The sequence below is a fragment of the Episyrphus balteatus genome, chromosome 4 (assembly GCF_945859705.1).
Source record: "Episyrphus balteatus chromosome 4, idEpiBalt1.1, whole genome shotgun sequence".
In the NCBI taxonomy this organism is placed as follows: domain Eukaryota; kingdom Metazoa; phylum Arthropoda; class Insecta; order Diptera; family Syrphidae; genus Episyrphus; species Episyrphus balteatus.
In genome coordinates, this window is record NC_079137.1 from 33,460,379 (window position 1) to 33,487,263 (window position 26,885).

General features: G+C 33.5%; 1 long non-coding RNA gene across 1 annotated transcript; it reads right to left on the reverse strand.

The window, feature by feature from the left end:
• Positions 1 to 1,629: 1,629 nt before the first annotated feature.
• Positions 1,630 to 26,677, reverse strand: LOC129917754 (uncharacterized). The gene is made up of 3 exons (XR_008772853.1): positions 26,296 to 26,677; positions 25,938 to 26,158; positions 1,630 to 2,716 (listed from the first exon to the last, which is right to left on the reverse strand). It is a non-coding gene; the product is annotated as an uncharacterized LOC129917754 (long non-coding RNA).
• Between the last annotated feature and the right edge of the window lie 208 nt (positions 26,678 to 26,885).

The window sequence follows — 26,885 nt, forward strand, 5'->3', positions numbered from 1 at the left end:
AGGACGTGTTAATATGGCGTTTTGAGATTGCATAAGTAGTTTTACAAAAAAAAAAAATTAGCGGTGATGTAATTCGATGTCAAATGTACCCAAAAAAACGCGTTTTTGACCTATTAATATTCAATTATTTCAAAAACGTGACGTGCCTGTGAAATTTTGACTTCAGACTCGAAAAGTATAGGGTTTGGTTCTTGCTCTATATCCGTTGCCGACCAGTGTAATTTAGTGGGGATTTTTTTTTTATGTTATTGTTTAATTGCGTCTTCCATTTTACTTACTTTATTATTATTTTGTATGAATGTCAAATTTAGGTTGGAAGCACATAAACAAAATGAAGCTACATACTTTCAAATTTGTTTCAGACCTACAGGAGGTAGAAACGATGTTCGAACCCCGTTGATCACTCTATGAAATCGTAGAAGTGGCGAATCTAGAGTATAATTGTCTTGGGTAGGGTTTTCAACTTTCATTATTTTTTGTTTAGTAAATTTAAGAATCTGTAAAAATTTTGATCTTTTAAACTTAAAAATGTTAATTGATTCCTTTGAGATGACTTATCAAGTTACCAATAGCAAACCACGTCAGAAATTATTCGATATACCTTCCTTAAAATTTTCAGACAATTTTTTGAAAAAAAAACATTATTATTTATGCTCAATGTTTTTAATTTCCACTGCTTTGCCGATTTAGAATCTAAAAAAAACTGAGATTCTTTAGTTTTTGTAAAAATTAAATTGTGTTTTATCAAATATTTTTGGTGGTGGTTGGTTGGTGGATTGAAAATATTCTGTAAATGCGTCTGAATTGTTTTCTACACGCAAAATTTCGAAATTAATTTTTTGGTGGTCAGGTTACTTAGAACATTTTGCGAACGAAGTAATCAGTTCCAATAAAAGTGGTCTTAGGCATTCTCATATTCTCTCATTTCATCCCTCCGTTGAAGAATCTGAATAAAACAAAAGAGCTGAGCAGCAAACTTGGTACACATTTTTTGTAACCTTAAGTTTTACTTACTAAACAAAATTATAAGATTCCTTAAAGAACATTTTGGAAATTTACAAACATTTTATTTATAAGCGAAAACGAATAAAGTTATAAATTAGATGCGAATTTCGAGTATATTAGATTTTGAAACATTCGGATACGTAAGGAGATACATATTTGTATCCATAGATAACTAATTCTAATAGAATTTGGAAGCAGTATTTGAAAATTAGTCGGAGTAAGGTATTCAAAATTCATGTTTGACATAATTTAAAAATAATTTAAGGAAAGCTTTTCACTACTGTTTATTTTAAGAAATGACAAAATTTAATCTACTTGCACTTATTTAAACAAAAGTATAACATCTTGCCATTTAATGGATGTAACTCCAAAATATTCCGAATTTTCTGACAACACATGGGAATTTCAAATTCATAACTATGGGAATAAACATTCTGATAACTTCAGTTCAATATAAAAATAAATTCTACTATTTAAAGACCAATGTCAGATAAAAATAAGATCTCTCAAAAAATGAGGGCTCTATAACAATCATCTTAAAGATTTCAAAAAATTTTCTTCTTCATAGAAATTATTATATTTTTCTTTCCAATAAAATATTCTCACATTTGTCCTAATTATAGGCTTTCCGTTTTTACCAAAGGATTGAATATATTTTTTTTCAAACAAACAATAAACCTACCACAGGTTGACCTCCATTGTGATTGTCACATTGACTTTATATATATTCTTAACATCAATTTTTGTTTTCTTTTTCTTATCAGTCAAATCATAACAAAAGAAAAAAACCATCATGTCCCTCTTGACATAATATTGACGCAACAAATGTTTTCTCACGTTCTTGTATTCCAATGCATGAAAGTATACTAACTCACCCCCCATGGGTGAGAGTTATTGCAGAAAAAATCGACAAATAAATTCACCCTAATTCATCTCGAAAAAAAAAACACCGACTGACTTTATAATTACTTTGCCTATCCCGTGGGCAATTGCACCCCACAGAGATTGACTCAGCATGCCTATACATGCTAGTAGTCCCTACTATTCAAAATACATAGATGCCTAGAAGCTTTTTATTCCCATATAGGTACGAGTATATGACGACGACCGACTTTGTCACCCTTTTGGGATTCGATGACACATAAGGACATCCCTTGTGCGTAAAAGGTTCCTTTCATTCCAATAGAAGATATACATATACCTATGTGGTGTGTTCAGCAGAAATATATTCATGGCATGTATTATATATTCTTCCTATAAGGTGCATTCACAAAAGATCCAGCCCCTTGGGAGTTATGAAACTTGACAGCGCGCCGTACATAGTTTTCCTTTTTCTTCAAGGCTCTTGTTGTTTATATTCATAGTTCCAAAGTCGGCAGTAGTCGGCACCCTTCTCTCTTTTTTTTTTTGTTTGTGTATTTCATTCTTCCGAACAACAAGGACGAAATTCGTGCTCTTCATATTTTGTGGATAGCACTCTTCTCTCAATAGCTTTTTACAAGCTAAGAGAAAAATAACACCCTTAGAACTCGTCGAGAGCAAGAGCGACAATGTTTTGGAAACAGAAAAACATTCGGTTAAGGATGTTGAACGGATAAGCACGTTACCGGAAACGCTTTCCATGTTTTTACTTTCAAATCGTCTATCGTTTAGAAGAAAGTGACAGTGTGCATAGTTGTTTTTTTTTTCTATCTTTTTTTCCGGTTTGCCGCTTAAATTTAAAAAACAAATAAAAAGTTAGAAAAAATAGTGTCCTTGCTAAAGGAATCACAGTGAAGTGTTTAAAATAAAGGTGTTTGAATAAAATAGATATCGGAATAAATTTAGAAAAAACAATGTCCCGAAGAAAACAGGCCAAACCACGAGCTTTCCTAAAAGGTAAATTTGTCACTGATGAATGGCAAAATTACGGCAATGGTGCTAACCATACATATTTAATCCAATTTCGAATTGCACCACATCCCCTTCGGAGCGTGTCTATCTCTGATCCCCTCCCCAGGTGGCTCTAACTTTGTACAATACTTCTATATAGAAAATCTATATAGATATAGGTTTATACCTCCTGTTTGGGCTTCGGCTCCATCAGAGTTCTCTCTCTCTGGCAACAACTATTACATTCAAACCGTTTTTCCCTGAAACATAGAAAACCCATCGTTGGTATTTCTCGTGGGAATCAACAATCCCGTGGGAGTTGCCTCTGAGGATTACTTCGTTTGGTTTGCTTGCTTGCTGCTGCTGTACATTGCTTCTGTTTTTGCTTCTACTCATACTCCTGCTCCTTGCGCTGCTGGCCCAACACAACACAACACATTGCTCCAATGTTGTTGTACCTATGCTGTGCTGCTTTGCTACTGTGTTGTATATTTGTTGTTGTTGTTAGCTTTCTATACCCAGTTGCCGTATGTACACAACACAACGTCAATAACGTCGACGTCCCTGGTGCTTATAAGAGAGGGGACAGGACACCAGCACAGCAGTGCCGCAGCACAAAACACAACCCAAGAACAGAACCTACCACCTACTCTGGTTATAATTGTATAGATACATGTATTTATTATACACACAGAAACGCACGTAGTGTATCTGTCGGTCTATCCTGTTGACTGTATGTATGCAAATACTAATGGCACTTGGAGTTTGCCTCGACAAGGACAATTCGTTTGGGAAATCCTTTCTAATTTTTTACGTATTTGCTTTTTTTTTTGCTGCTATTCATTTTATTTTGTTTGGTTTTTAACACCCCGTTTTGGTTTGAACCTAGACTAAGGTGCAACACCAAGGACACACAATAAAAAAGGTGCATTCTAGCGGCCATATTTAATCAGATAATCTTTCAATTTGGATTAGAGTTTTTTGTTTTTTTTTAAAGAAAGTTTTACTGCTTCACATAATATTTCGAGGATTACTGAATCTAAGTTCTATCGGTGGTCGGGTTGTGAAGTATAAAAGACCACATCTATTGGATATTTATGGTTTTGTTACTAACTATACCGTTGAGAATGTTTTCATTATTTTCGGTGTGGCCAGGGAACATTTCTTTGTGATGTATTGTATAAGCAGTTAGCCAGTTTTTTTTTTTTTTTTGAAAAAAATAATATATCGCTCATGGAACCCAAACGTAGTCGTCGTCGTCGTAGCCGCCTCCTGTATTATTATCATCTTCTTCAATATAGAGAAAAAGGATATGGCACCACCTTCAAACAACATCCTGGAAGAGCTGACTGAGTGCGAAATGCACCCGAGGGGGCTTTAAACAAAAATGAAAATCGCTTGCATACATATGGGCGCTTATAAACTGAATGTGTTACCCTCCTCGCACACGATTCACACACGTATAATAGAGGAGAGTTGTACCAACAGGACATCCACCACATCACACACAACGAGTTCCCAACTAAATTTATTTTTGTTTGTTGGGTGGGGGGAGGGGAAAGAGCGAATGTGTGTGGGTGGGGGATATAGGTGGATAGGGGTTATGGAGCACCGCATCTATAGTGAAGTGGTTGTCCTTTTTATGGCATTTGTGTGCTTTCGCCCTTCCTTCGTCCTTATCCTCGTCGTCATCATCGGTATAGAGAGGTATGCTACCGTAAACCATTTTTATGCGATTTGTATAGCCCCCCCTTCCTCTCTCTCTATATTATAACCGAAAAGTCTTCATATCAGTGCGGTTGGTCTTTCCTTGAAATGTGGCATTGGGGCATAGCCGGCCAGTCATTTTCTTGTTTTTTGGGGTTATGTTGGAGTTTTGGTGGCGGTCGAATCGAGTGTAGAGTGTATGTTATATTCGGTTTCGGCTGTGGCGATATACCAAAAGGATAACGATTTTAAATCCTCCAGGTGTGATTTTAATGTGTCCTTACGTTTCGTATGTATGAGTTGCTAGTGTTTTTTTTTTTTTTTAGTTGGATCTTGTGTTTTGTCGTTTTGTTTTTGCGTTGTTTAGATGGATGCGGTTGAGTTTTTGAGGTATTTGTGGTGTTTTTTTTTTTTTTTGGTTATTAAACAAAAGAGGATACACCTATACCTTTTGCTATTCCATTATGTGACTCGCGCGCGCGATTTTGACTTTGATGATGATAACTGCATATGAAATATTCAATTTAATTGGTGTTTTAGTATCTTTGCTGGGTATAAATGTGAAAACCAAAAGGATTGGTAGGGTTACAAAATGTTGTTTTGTTTTATTTTTTATGACACACTAGTGGATAAAAAAGTGTTGTTTTTTGAATTGGACAATGTTGGTAGTTACTTATTTTTCGACAAAAAATTATATCTAAAGTGAGAACAATCTTCTTATTTATGCATAGAGAAAGAATGTTAAAAAAAAAGGGAGTCCTGATGCGGAAATAAATAAACATTTTTATTTATAACTTGATATATTGTTCTATATATGTATGTATGCATGAACATAGTTGTAGGTACACGTTTGGGTCATTGATTTTATTTGTGTCTTGGGTCTATTTAGATGTTTTCAATGGGTTTTCGCTATAGATACAACAAGAGTGTATTGTGGGTTTTTGGGAACCTTTAAAAAAAAAAAAAAATAAGAATGAAAAACAATAGATATCAGCTAATACATGGAAATGTAAAGTTTTTTTTTTCTTGTTTAAGGATATAAGCTGTAGGATACCCACCTGCGATGTGAGTTATAATTAATTGCTTTTAGCTAATATAACGGTTGTAAATAGTTTGAATTATGTAGTATCCAGTTTTGTATCCATACAAGCTTATTAGGTGTCCCAAGTGTAAGCTGGTGCAAAGCAAGGATAACTTTTTTGTAAAATTTGATACTGAGGGCAAATTTTGAAGTTTACTGAGAAGATTATAATACCCTTAATCCTTTCACTGCTCAAAATTTTTACATAATAGTATATTTAAAATTCTTTAAAAAAAACTCTATACATTCCATTCTAAACCACTTCGGATTCATTCTGGATCGCTTAGATTACACCATAACTCAATTGGTGTTCCAAGCCTCTATTTTCTTTATGGGAGGACTGTAGCACAATGACTCTTTACACTTCTACACTGATTGTTCAAAAGCTAATGAAGGTGCAAATAGTGGTATATCCTCAGTGAAAACTGAATCTCAGTTTTTTTTCCGCTTACCAGACCATTGTAGCGTGTTTTAAGCGAAAATTCTAGCCATTAAGGAAGTTCTACCCTGGCTCGGAAAAAAAACGTCGGACAGTCAAACGGCTATTAAATATCTTGCCTCTGTCAATGCAAATAAAATCGCGGTCGTAGACTTACCAAGTGGAGCGTATCGAAATCCCGCTTTTAAAAATCCCGTTTTTTCAAAAATCGCGAAAAAAAAGTTTTAAGATCCACTCTTCTAAAATAACGATTATTCAAAATCCCATCATGCTACAATAATCAAAATCCCGATTAATTATAATTGAGCTATATTTTTGAAATGCTTGTGAACGGTTGTCGGGTTGTCCTTGAAAACTTATTTGACTTGTAATGTTATTATGGAAAGTTATGTTATGGAAAGTTTATCATTTAGTTATCTATCCATTTTACATAAGAAATGTCCACTTTTTTTAACATGAAAAATCAATTTCTGAATAGAATGTTGGTAACGTGTAATGTTGATTTATTTGCTTTATTATTACAAATAATGTCGTCTGTCGCGTTCCACAATGTAAACCGCACCACTTTGCGTCACCCCTTGAATATAACCAAAGACCGAACATAAATCAAACGAATTTTCCTAATTATGGAGATAGGTAATTACTTTACAGTTTTTAATGAAATGAGAACAAAAAAAGAAATGAGAGAAGTTAGAGTTTAAAGAAATAAAAAGAAACAATATCAAAATTTTTCTTCTTGAACTCGAAACAAAGGGTCGGTGCTTCTTTAGGCAAAAAATCTATTTTAGTAAAAGAACTCGTTTAGTTCTAAGCCCTCGTCTTACTTTTTTCAGATTAGAACACCAAACTCTTCTGTTTAGAATGGACATATAACGTAACGTGAACAAATTTTTATTCGAACATGCCCTAATTTGACAAAGAAAAACCAACTCATTCAAAAAAAAGCAGCAAAATAATTGCATACAATATACAAAAAACATAAAGTGGAATTTCAGTTTTATAAACTTGTCGTCAAATTTTTAGAATTTTTTTTTTTGCACTCTAAGTTTTTTTTTGTATCACTAAAAATTATGGGGAAAACTATGGGGAAGATCAAAAGTGCATGAAACCAAATACCCCATTATTAGACCTATAGAGCAAATTATAGTTAAAGAATTTGGGGAGAACATCAAGACGTCAATTGTCCAAATTTTTAAGGAGCCTTAAGTTAAAATTGAAACTAAACCATTTAATAAAAACAAGTATTCAAAGAAAAAATTCACTTTTATGGGTCCTTATAACTTTGCTTCCAAGGGAAAAAAGTTATGGAATTAAATTTTTCTTAAAATCATGTGGAATTGATAAAAACACTGAAAAAATCACTTTCTGTCAGCGTTCCGTTAGTGAAGAATCTCATTTTAAGTTATTATTTTTTTATGTTAAAAAACGGATTGTAAAAAATATCATCCGTTTACGAAATCAATAAATCTACTTTATTTTCTATAGTTAAATTTTTTTTAAATATTTGTTTTGATTGAATAACGCACATTAAGGTAACTAACAAAAGTTATTAGAAGAAATGCTTAAATAAGTTTTTTAAATCAAAATCAAAGAAGCCCTTATTTTAACAAACTTTAAAATAAGTATAAACTTAAACTTAAAAAATAGCACAAAAGTTCGAAAAAGACTTGGAATTCTTTTAGGATTGGCTTTTTATACAGATTAAATACCATCATGGACAGTGGCGTATTGAAGGGGGGGGGGGGGGGCTCAGGGGGCTCAAGCCCCCCCCCCCCCCCCAAGCCTCGATAATCATGTTACTATTTAGCTGATTTCATCATAATCTACATGATTAACTGAAACTTCTTCGTAGATCGTAAAGATTTAGAGGCAGCTCAAATGATCCCCCTCCAAATTCTTAAATGGTTGTTTGTGTTTGTTTGAGTAAGTGCCTTAGTTGACGTTGAGGTTTGGGATTTTCAGGATTTTAGTCCAATTCAGAATTCTTCAAATAATTTGTTTCTTGTTTTGACGTCGAATAACATCACCGTTAAATTTTGCAAAGCTTCACGTCATATTTTATTGTCTTGAGTATATTACTTTTTTTCAAAAATAATATTTTTTTCAAAGATATTTGAAATACAAATTTTTTATGTCTCAATATCTTAGTGGTCAACATAACTAATGGTTTATTTAAGCAAATTCCAGTTTGTGCTTCTGATTTGTATTAAAAAAGGAACATATAATTAAGCCTGAACTACATCAAAGCACAAAGTCAAAAAAGTACGAAAAAGTAAACAAAGCTCAAAATATAAAAATCACATGTATATTTACCTGACATTGGAAAAAAAAATAACTAAAAAAGCTCTTTTGTTTTTGAAGTTTTGAAATTTCAAATAAAAAAAAATTGAAAAAGTAAACAAATTACGTCAACTCCATCTAAGTCGAATTGTTCCAGGACACGAACACATGTATATTTACCTGACATTGGAAAAAAAAATAACTAAAAAAGCTCTTTTGTTTTTGAAGTTTTGAAATTTCAAATAAAAAAAAATTGAAAAAGTAAACAAATTACAGTCAATCCATCTAAGTCGAATTGTTCCAGGACACGAAAATTGGTTCGAGTTAGAGGGAAATTCGACTAAGAGGAATCTATGTAATCTTTTTGCTGCAGGCGGTTTCATTAAAAACGGTAAAAAAATTTGATTTAGAGGAAAATTTTACCTAAAGGAAGTACGACTTATAGGGAATCGACTGTATTTGAAATTTCAATTGTTTGTCAAAAGAGCTTTTTTTCGCAAAATGACAGGAACTATGTGATCGAAGAGCTACCTTACGGAAAGGATATAAAATATTGTTTGAGTGTATTTGTTTTTAAAACTTTGTGAAAATTGAAAGCTTGGTCTTGTTCAAGCTTTTTGAATCGAAAACTTTTTTAAAATGAAAGAGAGATATGCAAACAAGCTACTAGGGGGAAGAAGAAAAAACATCGTGTTTACTTTTTTTGTACTTTTTTGACTTTGTGTTTTGATGTAGTTCAGGCTTTAAAAAATATAAATTTCGGATTAAACATCAAAAGAATATTTCATTGAAAATTAGTTTTTGAGACTTTTACGTTCTGCAGTTCACTTTTTGAGCATTCACTTGCGTTGCCGATAGTGAAATTAGGTGTTCTACATTTTTTCGCTCCTTTTGATTTTCTGACCGAATTCTATTCGCTTTGTTTCTGCTCGTGAACTTGGTATCTTTTTCAATGAATCTAAAATTTTTTGACAAAATATTATCAAAACTTATATTTTTATTGTTTTGTAATGTTTATTTGTTGTTAATTTAATACAAAATACATAAAACACATGAGGCATGAAATATCATGCCTCTGTGTTTGCAACCTCATTCGCTTTACACTTAATCTTTGAAAATTTTTCTTTGAAAATTTGCAATAATATCGCCCATTTTCTGCATTTCACTTACATATGTATTTCATATGTCTCGCAAAATGTGACTTCTTATTTTTTCTTTTAAATTCTGCTTTTTTCCAATAAAGTTGCCAATAAAATTGCATCCATGTTCAAAGTAGCAGTAATTTAACTTTAGAAACAAAATAAAAATGGATGATCCTTCAGTTTTGACAGTTCGAAGCATTTTCGAAGTTTTCGAAATCGATCGAAGATCAATTTCACGTGAAATTGAAAAGTGATTCCAGTTCACTTTCGGTCGAATTGCGGAAATATGGGCATTTATACCGAAAAAAGTGATGAGTATAGCTCAAAAACTAGACGTGATAGAAATAAGACTGTAAACAGTTTTGAATTCAGCACATGAAAAAGTTCGAACGAAAAAGTGTTTTTTTTTTTTAAGATTACTAAACACCTTGCTGTTTGTGTAAAATGTTTGGGATACAAGAACTTGGAAAAATAGCTGCTTTGAATGTGAAAGGAGACAGTAGTACGAAGTTGTCGGGAGCAGTAAAATGCTACTATACGACTTTCAGTACCGCAGCACTGCGCTTTTCTCTCGATCAAAGATGAATAAAAAAAGAGACAAATTTGTAGTACATTTACCTTATCAAACATTTTTCAGCCCCCCCAAATTTTTTTCTGGATACGCCACTGATCATGGATATAGGATAGGTACCTACTGCACAAAATTTGTTTGACAGAGAATAATGAAAACAAAGTTCTACGCAGTGTTGCCGCAGGAATTTTTGAAAGTGCAACAAATTTCTTCAAAAAGTGTAACAAATAGGAAAAAAATGTAAAAAATCTTATCTTACTTGAAACCTTATTATTATGAAACTCTCCGGGTGGACAAAAACGCTTGTGAAACATCAGCAAACAAAAATAATCATGTAGAAAACCACAACTTGGAAATCAAAAACATGAACGAGTAAATGAGAAATGCATTGATTTCATTGAAAGTGCGTTCCATCAAAAATCGCTAGTAGAGTACCAGTAGAATTTTCGACCTCTAAAATAATAAATAGTTCTGTTCCTTTGAAGGAGGTAGACTACTCATGAGTAGATGATTCAGTACATAATAGAATTTTTTACAAAAATTCAAACACTGAATAAAAACTAATAGATTGCTTTCAAAACTCTCCAAACAAAAAATATCCACCCCAATACTCGCCATTGTTCCGAAATTAGTTATTTGTATTATGTTCCTAGAAATCCTTAAAACTAGTAAATATCTTTAATTTTGAGTGGTTGACTTACATTACACCAAAAAAAGGTAGTCATTCTATCATTTTGTATGCTACTTCCAATCCCTTAGGGACCCCCTCCTTTTCCCCAAAAAAAAGAAGAAAGAAACAAATACAGACAGAAAACTTATAGAAAAGTTACAAGAAAAGAGAAACAGCACATCTGGTTTCGAACGAACTTATAGTCCAAATCCCACAGGAAGCTTGATACCTATTAACGTATATGTGTCATGCAACATTATGTCATGTTGTTTATCGACAGTGTGGACTGATTTGATATTTAATTTTTTTTTTGAAGAATTCATCAATACTAACAATTCTATCATTTTTATTTATTCATTTTTGCAGTCGGTGATGAAAACCAAGATGAAACCGCCAACGAGGAACTCCTTGCAATTGATCCAAAAGAGGAAATTCTATCTGACATTGAGAGTGACGATGGCGGTGGTGGTGTTGGAAATGCAGAAGACAATAATTGTGGTGAGTTTCATTAGATATTAGCATTTATGGCATCGTCTCAAGCCCTCCATAGACTTTGTGTGACCATAACAACCAACAGACTACCTATATCCTTCAAGTTCTTAAACGGCAAAGCCTCAATTCCCTAAAGATTCAAACCAGCAACAACGACGACGACGACTATGGTGTAGGTATAGGATAATAATTTTGAGGTTCATATTTTTGCATTGATAGAGTGAGATAAAACGACCAAAGAAGCAACACCGACAGCAGCATTATTATGGAAATCCGAGAGGGAGCTTCTGACATACATGCGTGTGCTTCAACACGTAATACCCCAAATGTTTCCATACACATATAGTCTAGGGTGGAAGAGAAAAACAGGGATCGGGTTTATATCCTTTTTGGAGAAGAGACAACATCGTAGTAGGAACACAGAGCAGACACAAACACTCGGGGCAGCCAATAAGTTCCAAACATGGATACATCTATACACAAAGAGTTATACGACGAATAACGGCATTTACTATGGGGCGCCACCGTATGCCCCAAATAAAGTTTGATGTGTCCATGTAGTCCCATACTCATACATTACACGAAATATTCCAGTGTGCGATGATTATGGCACATGGGTGTACAGTTCTCGGTGCCGTTTTCATGTACAGAGGTCCCAAGGGAAATCCACGATCCGAACATCATCATCAACAACAGCAGCAGCAGCAGCAGTGGCAATATAGTAGCAACAAAAGCTCTGTGTAGCCGAAGCCATAGTTGCTCCTGCTGGAAGCTGTTGTATGGAGTATGTGGGAATAATATACCTTTAGCGTCACCATGGTATTCGAGTGGCAGAAGTAGTAGAGGCGGCAGCGACGAACGGGACAACATCTGATGCTCCCTTTGAGTCGTGTAGGAGTTTGGTTGGGTGTCTATAGGAGATTCATACAAAAACAAACCAACTTCGAAGGAAGGGTGTAGTAGTATAGTACAGGGCGAGGACTAAGGAGGACGGTACACTTGTTCTCCCATAATATATGAGTCTCTCTAGCGTACTGTATAATGTTCTGATGGGAAATAAGGCCGTGATAAGTTTGGGGATCCCGAAATTGTCTTTTCCCTTTACTCATACGGAGACTTCTCTAGTTCTCTGTATAGTATAGAGTACGTTATGTGAGGGTGTGTATAAATATACATTTTTGCTAGTCGTCCTGGGAGCATTATGTGGGGGTATAGAAAGGAGAACTTTATATTACGTTTGGAAATATACTTTCCTTGTGTATAGGTCTCATCCTTGAGCGCACTTTTGTGCTTTAAGTCTCCTAAAGTCTCTCTTGCCTGTGTGTGATGTGGCTTCTTTCTTGTGCTGTATGTCAAGTTCACATCAAATATTTTTTTTTGTTCACCATTTGACGTATTCATCATAAAGTTTTGTGCCCTTTTCAGCACCGGATTAGGTGGGCATTAATAATAAGAGGAGATAAGGGGGTTACCAACATAGGTGAATTCTGGCGAGTATACAATTTTATGAGTTAAGTTTATTTATTTTTGTTTTTGTTTTTTTTGTTTTGTTGGAAAGGACAGGGAAGAAGAAATAAGGTGTGCTGAAGAGTTGAAAAGTAAAATGAAGTGTTTTTTGTTGTTGGAATTCTAAAATCGGATTTTTTGTTATTTGGGTTGAATTAAACGACCATTTTTCTATAGTTTTGGAAAATGTGTTTAGGGAATAAAATAAAGTCAAACTCAATCATATTTGTTATATGATTTTGTTTGAGTTCGATACCTTAAGAAGAGTGTAATACGAACGTTAGTTTAACAGATTTAAAACAAAATATGTATTAACTGAGATATGAAAACCAGAGTTATGAGTGAAGAACCAAAGTTATGAAAATATAGACCTATGAATACCAAAGCTATAGAACGTGGTTTTTGTGTTCGCAACAATTGAGAGGAACGATATGCAGGGTGATTCAGGCAGGTGGTATATGCCAAAAAGCTAGAACGTGTAGTTTGGGCTGACATAGAAAAAAGACGGAATCTTATAATTTTTAATCGTTTTTTTTTTCTTATAAAATGAAATGAAATTCAGTTAAAAAAAAAACAGAATTGAAGCGGATTCCACTTATTTTAAGCGGAAACCGTGTTGTTTTAAGAAGATGGTATTTAAAGTGGGCATCATCTTATTTAAAGGTGACTTTTTTTCTTCGTGTAGTTCCTCCTAAGTTCACGGGAGCACCACAAAGCTTATCATAAATAGAGCGTCCACATTATGTCTTATAGAGTCAGAAGATCAGGGCTATGTGAAGTTGGCAACCCCAAATGCAAGTTTTTTTTTCAAACCTGCCTGATTCGATTGACGAAGTTAAGCCCAGGATAGCCCGAAATTTTTTTTCGCTAGCCCTCCCCGTAGTTCCAAAATTATAATGGAATTAATTTTTTTTCACCTCAAAAATCACAAAAAATAATTTTTTTTAAATCAGTGTAAAATTTTTTTGTTTTTGAACTGAGGTTCTTTATTCCACTATTTTTTCAAAAGATACAACAAAAAACTTTTTTTCATATCAGAAATCGAAAAAATTCTGATTTTTTTTCCTGTGAAAAATCGTTAGGCATAAAACCGTTGTTTATTTGCCCAAGTAAGCCCAGGGTAGCCCAGTTTTAATTTTCGCTACCATACCCTTAGTAAAAAAAAAATTATAGAATCATTATTATTTTTTATTCAGCTCACAAAAAAAAATAGTACGCATACACCACAGTGACCTTTTTGTTATTTATAATTTAGAAAAAAGTAAATCCACTGGTGTGGGCATTGCAACTCAAATGTTATTTATTTGACTTAGAATTCTTACTTAGTTGAATGTCGTCCATACACCGAAAAAAAAAAAACAATATCAATTTAACATTTTTTAAATATCAAATTAACATTTTTTAAATATCAGTAAAAAATGCTCTATAAAATGTTTTTTATGATAATTAAAATATTAAAACAATATTTTTATTATCAGGATGATATTTCAATATCACATTTTTGAAATTTTTTTTGATATTTTATTATCAATTTTTCATATCAATTTTTCATTCCAAATTATTGAAAAAAATTAAATAAAAAACTCTTAATGTGTACTAATTTAAAGGCGCTTTGTGTTTTTTTTTCTAAGCAAAATGTATGATTTACTGATAAAATTTGATCGGCAATAAGATTTTACTTCACAAAGCTTGGGGAGAAAATAACAAAACAATTATATCACCTATAGTGCTATAGTAGAGTAACTAAAGCAAATTATTAGGGAACCCGGCCGAACAGCTCTGATTTTGACGATTTTTTTTTTTCAAACGTAGGTAATTAAAAATACTTTAAAGTCTATAGATTAAAAATTGCCGGTGTTGCCGTATTGTTTTTTAAAATTAAAATTAAATTTTTTTTGAACAAAACCATTTTTTTTGCTTAAATTTCATAAAACAAATGATAGCAAAAGATTCTCTAGGTAATTTAAGGAAAATATATAAAAGGCAGTAAGGGACAATCTTCCATCGTTTAAGCGATAAATGCAATTTTCTAACATTCTGACCTCAAACACAAAAAAAATATTTTGAAAACAACGGCAACACCTACAATATTTTAAAATACATTTTTAAAAAGCCAGAAGCTCATTCTTATCTCTTAAATTTAAATCCACTAAATTTAATCAAGACTTTTTGAAAAAATGGTCCTCAAACTCAGAATTAAAAAAAAAAATATTATTAGAAATTTAAAATGACTTTTTTCCAAACTTTTTCTAATAAAATATGAATTTAAAAAAAAAAAATGTTTGGCCATAAATATTATCAGTTGAATTTCGAAGCAAAAAAGGTAAAATATATCACACTTTTGAAAAAAAATGAAAAATTACTTCAATTTCAATGGTTTTTTTTATTAAAACTGAATTTTTGCATTGAAATAATTAATTTTCTCAAAGACTGTGGTAAATAGGAACTTTAAATTTTTGCTATTTAACTTTCAACAGTAAGGGTTATTAAATGAATAAAAAATAATTTTATGTTTAGATGTTGAACTTTAAAAAAAAATAAATTACATTTTTTTTCAAAACATTAAAAGAAGTTCTTCGAAAATGAAATACTTTTTAATTTTTTTCATAAACCGTAATACATATTGACATTTCCTTTTATAATTTGAAATCATAATAAATGCGGCCAAAAAAATTTGAAAATAAATGCATTTTATATTACGCCCAAGTTTAAAAACGACATGTTAAAATTTTTTTTTTCAAAATCTGAGTTCAATTACCATTCTTTCAAAAGCCGTTCATTTAATTAACTTAATTTTAATTTTACATATATGACTAAGCTTCTAGCTTTTAAAAAATGTATATTTGAATATTGTAAGTGTTGCCGTTGTGTTCAAATATTTTTTTTGTGTTTGAAGTCAATTAATAAGAAAATTGCATCTATCGCTTGAACTATGGAAGATTGTCCCTCACTCCCATATATTTTTTTCCTTGAATTTCCTAGACAATCTTTTGGCATCAATTAATTTATGAAATTTAAGAAAAAATTTTGAAAAAAATTTGTTTTTGTTCACAAAAAACTTCAATTAAATTTAAAAAATCAAAACGGCAACGCCAGCAATTTTTTATCTATAGACTTTAAAGTATTTTTAATTACCGACGTTTGAAAAAAAAGATCATCAAAGTCTAAGCTGTTCGGCCGGGTTAACTAATATTGCCAATTTTTGAGCTTTAGTTACTCCACTACTATAATAGAAAAAATAATATCACCACTATTTTATAAAGAATATTCACTTTCAGTAATGTTTTGTTTGATTTTAAAGAAAAAAAAAAGAAAATACTTAAAATAATAAAAAAGAAAAAAAAAAAAGAAATATCATTATAATAAACTGAAACGTAAAATCTGTCAACATTACCTAATATTTTAATTGTCAAAGTGAAATTGACTTTTGTCACTTAAAAAATGTTAAATTGATAGCTGTTTTTATCAAATGAGCACCTAGAAAATCTACGATACATGCCAAACATTTTTTCAAAAGTAAAAACGAATAATAAGATGGTGGGTGAGGTGATTTCTTTTTCAGTACACGAATAGTACTTTTTAGGCCTTTCTCTACTAACCATGGTATGTAGTTCAAACAAATTACATAACTTTTTTTCGTTAGCCCACCTTTAGTTCAAAAATTATGACAAAAAAAAAAACTTTCAAATTACCAACCTCTTCAAAATCAAAATTTTTTTTATTTTAGTGTAAAAATTGTCCTTTTTACAATTTTTCTCACTTCACCATGGTAATTCCAACAAATTTTGATTTTTGAGAGGTTGGTATTTTGAAAAAAAAGTATTTTCGTTATAATTTTTTAACTAAGGGTGGGGCAAACGAAGAAAAAGTGATGTAATTTGTTGGAATTACCACAGTTAATTCCCAGTCTCCACCATTTAAAAATAACAAAATCTTTTTTTTTTTCAGAGGTAGATACCTACTACCTCTTCCAAAGAATTGACAAAGCCTCCAAGATTGCGATTGTCAACTATCAATTGATAGTTGATGAATACTGAAATTAAGTGTTTTAAAACCTAATTCATGGTCAACTTTTTAATTAAATTTTTCAGGACATTTCATTAGTAGATACCTACTACCTGTTCCCAGGAATTGACAAAGCCTCCAAGATTGCGATTGTCAACTATCATTTGATAGTTGATGAATACTGAAATTAAGTGTTTTAAAACCTAATTCATGGTCAACTTTTTAATGTAATTTTTCAGGACATTTCATTATCTGTTTTCGAAATTTTTTTTATAATTAGGAAATAAGATGGTTGCAAATCGCAATAAGGTAATAAGGGTGATTGTCTTGAAAAGTGGAATCTATGGTTAGCCATTCGAATTCGGTGGTAAACTGTAGGACAATATTTATTTATTTTTTAGATTCACCGGTTTTCGTTTGAAATGGGAGAGTCTAGCTTAGTTATCAGAACTCTTGGCTTCAATGAATAGAACAACATTGGCTTCAATGTTGAATTTTCATTTTACAGGGTGGGTAAATGTAAGGGTTGGTCAATTGGTCATTCGGTTTTGTACGTTTTCATGTTCGAACTATGATAATACTCTTCAATAAAAAGAAAACTGAACCCTGACCTTACCAAAACTTCTAATAATCTGAAAATCGATAAAAATGTTCATACATCCTTGAGAAGCTCTATATATTTGAGATTGGGGTAAGCCCTTAACTTATAAGAATTGGGGTAAATCCTTAACTTCTAGAAGGAAACTTTTTTTTTTCTTAATTTTTTTGACTTCTCTTCCCCAAAAATATATTTTTATTTTTTGTCCAAAAATAAAGTTGAAACAAAAATAAAATACAAGATCCCTTTCGAATAAATATAAATCTCAAAACCGTACAACACACGAGGACGAGGACATCCGCCAAAGGAATTCATACATCTGCCTATCTTTAATTGGGTTGACCTCTCTCATGTTCATCTGCCGTTTCACCATACCCGCCACCACCGAATTGTAGTCCTTTAGTCCTTCGGAGCCATTCTTTGTGCTTTTAATTTCTCTTATCTTAAAATAATTTTATGTGTTTTATCTTTTGAATGAGAGAACTCATAGAAAGTATAGGCGGAAATATACGAAATGCCATAACCCACCATACCATCACAGGACGAGCAGCCATTCCGTGTCTTAATCATGCACCGCTTCCGAATTCTGAACTCTCTGAAAGTGGAATGTGGTACAACAAAACATTTCGTCCTTTGTGCTCGATGATTTCGTCCTGTATGCGGCTGCGGCCACGACGACGATGACGACGACATTCAGGGAATTTCTCAGAAACCACAGGAGAGTAACATTTCGGTTGCTTTTATAGACAGTTTTCCATGTGCATGGTGGCCGGGTTGCTGGTTTTTGTTAAGGGTCGGTCGTCAATGAACTGGCGAGTGTGAGAGCGAGGTGGCAGAGAAGAGCTCCCAAAAGTCTGTGTATATCTCTGTGCCAGCAGAGGCCTCCCCCTGTTAGTTGTTCCTGGCTGGGCTCTATGGCCAAAAAAAGTTGTAGAAGGATGCGAATCATTCACTCGCAGTTATAATGTCGAATGGATTGAATGGGCAGGGACGCAGCAGGGAGACGTGGGAGATTGGGGAGCGCAACCTTGGAGTCAGTTTGGTACTCTGGTTGTATACGACGAAAACGAAATACGAGAGTATAAAAGTGTGTATGGTGGTGGCACATAAAATCTATACGAGAGAGTATCTATAAAGAAATGAGACTGTTATTCTCTAGGGACGCGGTAACCAAGGAGACGAATCGAATTAAGAGTACAGCAGGGAATTCCCTTGGGAGCAGAACCCGAGAATAACGAGTTTTTCCATTTCCATGGCCCCACTTGAGGACTTTTGGGATAAACTGATGCAGAGCATGATGGCTGGAATGGAGCAGAGGGTAGGGTATTGCTGCTGTTGCTGATGTTGCTGCGTTGTGAGCGACGACAACGTCAATGATGGTTTTTGTTTTGGATTCAAAATGATAACACAGAACTGGTTTTCGACACTCGAGATTTTTTTTTTTGGTTTTGTTTTCGTTTAATTTTATTTTGAGTGTGTTTCTTTTGACAGAATAAGAGAGAAAGAGATGTTTTTGTGTGATGTTAAGCAGATTTTTTTCTTTTTTTGTTGGGTGATGGGGGAAGTTTGTTTTTGGGGAGCTATGAAAATCTGCAGATGCTTGAAAAGTAGAGAATATTGCAAAGAATTTTATGGATGCCAGGATTATTGGTGGCGGTAAATGACTTTCTCTCGAAGTGACTATACGTTTTGGTTTTATTGAGTCACATTCAGTCTCTTGGGGATTCCCTCGAACAGGGTTGCCAAAATGGTATTCTTTTTTGGGTTACCAAATATTTTCTCTTTATAGGTAAACTTTTGATGTTTTTTTTGGTTTTAAAACTTCTCATTAACATTTTATTTTAACAAAGAAAAGCAGTAAAGATGTTTCGTTAGAACATATTGAAACCTATTAACTTCAGTACTGTATTCTATGGATAATTATAAATATCAAGAATATTAAGTTCAAGCCAAAGTTGTTGCAAATATCTTTTTAGAATTGACCAAGATTCAACTACTTAGCCCAAAGGTCAGAAATTCTAAAACAAAGTTTTTACAATTTTTATGATAATTACAAAAAGAACCAGCGTGAAGTCTTAATAAGAAGTAAGAAAGTAATTTAACAACCTTAAATGTTTTTTTGGGAATAACGCACGATTTTTTTTTACAACTAATATAAAAAAATGCATTTTTCCCAGATTTTTATTTCTGAATCGATTTTCTGAATTAAAGAAATAAAAAACTGGAGCAGAAGAAAAGACGGGCAAAATAATACAGAGAATGTTGAGTGAGGCAACAAATTTAAAGTTACTTTGACAAAAAATCAAAAAGTTGAAATTTGAGCTTGAGGCATATAATGTATGGCAAGGTAGTGTTCAACTTCCTACTTAACGGTGCAAAGATAATTTTGCTGCCTAGTTTTTTTTTAACTTTAAGGATTTGTTTCATTTCGATTTTGAAGAACCCGGATGACAGCTACGAGACTTTGAATTTTGAAACTTATGTACGTACCAAACCTAGCTTTGACTCATTTTTCATTATCTTTCGACACTTATAGATATCTATAAGAGATCTCCATGTCAAGAAAATCATATCATAACTCACCCAAGTATCTGTTTCACACATAGAGGGCTCACCGTGTTGACTTGTGAAAGTGATATTATTCCATTTCTTAACAGCTTTCAAGAAAACTGGACTTGACATGATGACATTTCGAAAACGTTTACCTACCAACTTACATTTTTATAAATACGTTGGGTAGTCATCAAATTGAAAAATTGAATTATAGCCCAGTAAAAATAGACGAAAAATTGTCGAAGAAAGGAAAAAATTTGTAACAGGCTGATTTTTGGTATATACAGCTTGGTGTTAGGGTGGTTTACAATCTGTGAAAAGTCCTGAAGTTTCCTCTGTCCGCTAGTCCCATTATAAGGGGTCAAAGGTCACAATTATAAGGGGTCAAAGGTCACAGCCACAAAAAACTGTATGTTTTAGACAACAATTATGTTTTACAAAATTGTAGCTGAGGCTATTTTACAAAAAAATTGTCATATAAAGCTTTTTTTATCACTTAAGGTTTAGACATTACAACATTTCAAACTATATCGATGTAATTTGATTAAAATAACAAATATAAAAATATCAAGAAAAACATATGCGGTTTGAAGTGATATAATTTCTAAACGGTGCATGATACAAGAAAACTTCGTAGGACAATTTTTTGTAAAATAGCCTCAGCTACAATTTTGTACAACATAAATTTTGTCTAAAACCTACTGTTTTTAAAATAAAATATGTTGTGACCTTTGACCCCTTATAATGGGACTAGCGGACAGAGGAAACTTCTGGACTTTTCACAGATTGTAAACCACCCTAACAACAAGCTGTATACCAAAAATCAGCCTGTTCAAATTTTTTCCTTGAAAAAATATATTTTTCCTGGGCTAATAAAGTTGAAATATAAATCATTTATGGTTATTTCCTCAACCAATGAATATCTAGGAATATATGTTTGATAAGTTCAAACCCCGAAAACAGACTTCGGCCAAAGTAAAGTACTGCATTATTGCATGATGCCCCTTTTTTTAAATCAAAATTGTACACCCAGAGAAAAAACGCATAGTAATTTTTAATCCGTTCTACATTGAATCAATGGTGAAAAATATATTCAATAATTTTCTAAAAATCGTCCTATGGTTAACTTACAGTTTGTCACATAAATTTTTATAAGTGAGATGGCACAGTGGTAAAGCACAAGCTTGTCAACCCAGGTATAGCAGGTTCGATCCCCAGCGGATGCCAGTTTTACTTTTTTTTATTTTTTTTAATGTGTGAACAACTTAGATTTAAAGTGTGCTACTTTGATTCAATCATTTTCCACTTTAGGCTAAAAATGTAGTGATTTTCCATTGATTCAAAGTGGTTTCGATTGATTTTACGTTGTTTTTTGGCTCAGTGTAAGAGCCGTTTTTGAGAAAAACCAGCTTTTCCATTTTGGTTCAATTTTTCCTCTATAGGGAATCACACAAAACTCTTAACTACCAAGTTTGAAGCAAATCGCTTCAATAATTTCTGCTGTAGCACGCGATAGAATTGCAAGACCCACTTTTTTAGCATTCTATATTATCGTAATGGAGGGCTTGATCTAGCTTTAATGCCAGCCTGGGCAAACATTTTCTGAGACGGGGGGATTCAATGTTTGAAATACAATTCCTGATGTTTAACATTATTATCGAATGTCGCTTACCCCAAAAAGATGGAAAGAAAAATTTACTTTCACTCAATAAGTATGAGCAGTATTTCGTCAGAAAGAGAATATAATTCAAAAATTTTTCATTGAAAAAAATAACATAACGTTACTTAGCCCTGATTTTTCAATCGTCAGTTAGACTATCAGAAGAATAAATGTCAATAAAAAAAAAACTTGTATTACTAGGAATAAGCTCTGAGGTTTATCTGCAACAAAATGGCGTATGAAACAGAAAATATTTTGATTAATTAATTATTCCTCATTATTAGACAATGTTTTAGTGAAAGAATTGTAAAAAACAAAAATCAATTATGAGCGGAGGAAGCAAAATACTGTTGCAAAGTCGGGATTTTTCAAAAATTCACAAAAACTGCATTAAATTGAAAACCGTAGGTAAGGATTTGGGATGAACAAGTTACCAAATTCTGAGAGCCCTAAAGTTGGCCTATCAGAATATTTCGTTTGATCCATTACTTTTGGGACACCCTGTATAAGCCACATCAATAATATACATAATCAATAATAAAAAAAAAACTTTATTTAACTAAATTATTAAAAATTTATCAACTAAGGACGAGCTTTTCTCTTACTAGAGATAAAGAACTGACAAGAAAGCAAAAAATACATCTGCTTCAATTAGTATGATCATCGACGCAACACCCGAACGAGTCTTCAACTCAAATTTCAGCGAACAATTTGTCAGAGGAAGCCTTCATCTTTAGTGGCGTGCTTAAGTTGAGTACAACCTTAACTAACTTGTTATGCGCAACTGGAGACAGTTGTTAGGGACCGTGCTGGCGCTAAAGAGACTTGTTATTTGACTTTAATATACAAATTTTGATTTGACACTTTAAAATGTATGTGCTAAAGATGGCTTATCAGTTACAAATGATGCATTTCGTGAAGTTGCAAGTGATCGAAAGATCTCATTGGAAAAATTAACCTACAGCAGTAAATGTCTGCTTCAGAAGAAATATTAAAAAAAAAAAGACGAACAATTCAATTCTAATTTCCAAAAATATTGCCCAGAATCAGTCATAATCAAATTTCCAAAAGAAGATGCAATGATGATTCAACTCGCGCTGCAATCATTTCGTAAATTCGATGCAAAAGCTGATTCGAAAAACCAAAAGGCACCATCATGTTGGCTTTATATTAGAACCACAACCTATACACAACAAGAACCAGGTAATTCCATTCGATGAGCGCGCGGAAATTCTGTCTGGAAAACCAAACCAAACTATCTATATAAAATATATGGTTAAGGCTATGACCTATGACGTCCTTTGCGAAGGCGAAAATATTAATTCTTCTCCAACCACCAACGGCTGGCTGCAAGAGCATCATAGTCCCCAAATATGTGAATTTAAATGGCTTGTGGTTTCGTACCAGCAAAGTGAAAATCCCAGTTCAGCGACTAATACAAAAACCAGTATAAAGGTACGAAGAACAAGGACGCACGGTTATCGTTCTTCCAAAGGTTATATAGACCAGCTAATATAGAGTATAGGATTCATATATTCACAAATATAATGCGCACACCATAGAGTTCCCAGCATTCATTCATTTGATGATGAAGAACCAACCAAATAAGACACAAAACTGAACATCCATTGTGTCCCGCAAGGACGTGTTGAATAATCATCGCGCGCTATCCCCTTTCTAAAATTTTCTTTTAACTCCCAATCCCAACCCAAAGCAACCGCATCCTCACACACAGTAGTTACCAATACTCAATTCCAGTGTATCATAACCACCCTATACTTCAACCTGCTTTTATACCCGATCAATCGACGACTCTACTCGACTCAACTACATACATTTATAACCGAGAAATCGAGTATACTCTCTATCTCTATGCGAGCGAGAACACGTGAACCCACAAATATTCAAATTTCGAAAAGGAATTCCCTAGCCAGAGGACAAGGATTATAGTCGCGCAGAGATGATGTTGATGAGTTGGAAGTCTACATTCACAATATACATGACACTACGTCAAATGCCAACCTTTTTCGTCGTTGCATGAAGGATAACACACAGGAACCGGCACAACGGCAGAGTGGCAACCAAACCAAACCAAACCAAACCACCTTGATGCCATCCACAGACAGCTGAACGCCTGGTACGATGCAGCAAAGACAGAGCATTGCGAGAATCGGACGGAGCTGAGTTGAGAGGCTGAAGCCGGAGCTAGTCAGGCTCACCTATACGGAAAATAAGAGTCCTCCTAGCCCCAGCAGCAGGCAAGGTGCCTCTGGTCGCATACATGTGTGTAGTATAAGCTTTTAGAATTGATAGGAAATCATCCCGAAAGATTTCCGAAAAGCTGAAAACGGGTCGATGAGAAAGGAAAGAGGTGGGGGGATGGGATTTTGGTGTTCAGTGTTCATCAGAAACAGAAGGGGATGGGAGTCAATGAGCACATGGTTGTCCCATGGGTAACATATTGTACGAATAGTATTCCTTTGTTTTTGTATAGCTTCAGCTTGTTCGTTCGTTTGTCTTCGGGAGCAGTATTTGGGTAGTCGTTGTCGTCGTCGATGTTGGGTTGTGTTGTCTCTTAAGCCCGAACATCATCAATATCTTCTGTTGTATATCGAGTCACGTGGCTTCGATGTCTCTTCGTTCTTTGGTCCTACATGCGCAATGACCCAAAGAGTCTCTCACAGAGCCAAAATTGTGTTTTGTTCTCTTTTTTTTTTGTATCTCCACCAATTCAAAGGGGAGACAAAAAAAAAACCGAATAAAGTATTTTGGAGTATTAGAGAAAGTTTTCTAAACCTCCATCACTATAGGTATACAATATAACGGTTTTGGATGTTATAGTCGCACCAGAAACCAACCCAAGAACCAAACAGAAGGCAGTGCATAGAAATATCTTTCATTTGGGGAAATATGGGACTCATGGGAATCAACTAATCAAAATTCGTTTCACCTGGGACCACTGCTACTGCTGGTAACTCTGCTGCTGCTATTGCTGCTATACTGTTGCTGAAGTCTTTGTGTGAACGTATTGATTTTCTTCTTTTTTTTTTCTCGTGTCGGTGGCTCCTCATGGCTTTGGTGTCCTCGACATAAAGAAGCAATCTTTTGCAAACTCTGTGTGTGTTGTTGTTGCTTTTTTTTTATATTCGTCTTTTTGGGAAGGTTCCTTGGCCATTTAGAAGGGTTTTGTCTTACAAAAAAAAAAATGCATGGAAAAGAAAAAAATATTGCTTGCCGCCATAGTGGCACTAAAGTGATGTTTTGAGAGCAAGAGGCGACGTTGAAGCTTTTTCACGCTGCGCTGGAGGAATTGATGGAAGTGTCGATAAATTTTAACAATAGACAATCGGCCTCGTTTAGTTTTACAAACTTACAAATGTATGTAGTTTGAACATTTCAGCACGCAGAAAACTACAATCGCGTGTCGTTCGACGAGGGAGGAAGAAGTACGTTTTTTTTTAGAATTTAATATTTTGGTGGGGTTGGTTTTGAAGGTTTATGATATTTGAAGACAAAAAAAGAATATTTTTTGGCATGTTAAAAATATTGTTAGGATAAAATAGGGTGAAACGAAACTTTTGTTAAGTCTTGAGTGGGCAAAAATCTGGGGTTTTGAAACCAAAACCCACATTTGCTGAATTTTTACAGAAATTTAAAGTCTTTGGATTGTTATCACTCAATTTTATAGCTGGGTTTTATTTCTATGTTAGAAGTCAGAAGACAAATTGGTCCACTTCAAACTGCAAAAGTGCAACATTTTGCAAGAAACATTCTCACAGAAGCAGCTACTGATTATGAACCCATTTAATCAATTTTTTTTTTACCGAAAGTCTGTACTGAGTTTTCGGCTGTTCTCACTTTACCAAAGGATCGTTTCTAACGACCTTATTTGAAGAACGCGGATCAGTTGAAAACTCATCATTCAAAAGAATGGTTTTGTGTCGAAAATGTGGCGAAGAGTTTTATTATTAAATTAAGACTCCAGAAGGTTAATCCCTTACTAACAGGTTTTCCTAGAAACAGGCGATGATAATGGCTGGAGGAAACATGACCACAGTATGGAACCTAAATTATGCTTTTCTGATCCTAAAAAAGGTACCAGTGCCCCCAATTTCTAATAGTTTGGTGTATTTTCATAAGCCAGGCCAGGGAGAATCAAGAGATTTTCAGAATGTAGAGTGTAGAGAGTGGATTGAGGATGAATCTTGGGTTCAGATTTCTTTTGACACTTAGAGCGATCGAAGAAGAGTCGAAACTAAATCAAATCACCGTTCACCAGATTATTACCGTCGAGTTTGAGATAAGGAAAATCTGCAGAATAACGATGCAAAAACCTGTCGTAAAAGAAAAACATACCTGGAGCTTCTCAGTATTTGTATTCACCTGACTTGGGTTCTTTTGAATCTTTCTTCACAAAAAAAACCTTAAGAGAATTCATTTTGGAATGGTCAAAACCGTTCAAACGGCTATAAGCAACCAGTAGAAGGCTTCTCAAATATCGCGGTTACAGGAATAAAAGCCTACCCATCACTTTTTAGCTTCAGAAGGAAGTTATTTTAAAGGAGAACCGTAAATTACTGCAAAAAAAAATTATTCCTTAGTCGCTTAAGCCTGAATCAAAACAAAATTTTCATTCAAAAATAATCATAACGAAATCGTAAATGAAAAATTGTCGTTTTCGTTCAATATGCAGCTCGACAAACGAATTTCTTACCTGTACTAGATAATTCGGAGAGTTTTTAGAAATCTTGTATACTTATTTCAATTTCTCGAACACTTTTCTCAACAGAAAACAGTTTTTGTTGCACATTTTTCATTTTTTTGATTGATAAGAAAAATTGGTTTTCGATACTTTTGTTTGTTTTTGTTTTAATTTAATTTTTTTTTTTTTTTAACTTTGACAGAATACTCAATGATATTTTTTCGTAAGCATTTTCGTTGTCGACTATAGAAATTTGGAAATAAATTCGTTTCGCTTCAGGAGCGTACTTGGCTAACTACATATATGTAGGTACGTTAAAAATTACTTTAAAACCTTTTTGAGCCATTTCAACATTCGGAATGAAAAATCATCTTCGTGTCGAGCTTCGGCAAATCGAGCACGATGGCAAATCCTAAATTCTTGTAAGGAAAAACATGATGGCTCTTATGCATAAAGTGCAATAGCTGCTCTTGGAAAGTGAAATATGGATCGGTTTTCAGTTTGGATAATTCTTATATTTAAAAGATTTTTGAGGCTTTTTGATCCTACATTTACAACATACAGTAAGTTGCTGGGAAAAGACTCAAAAATCTATAGAAATT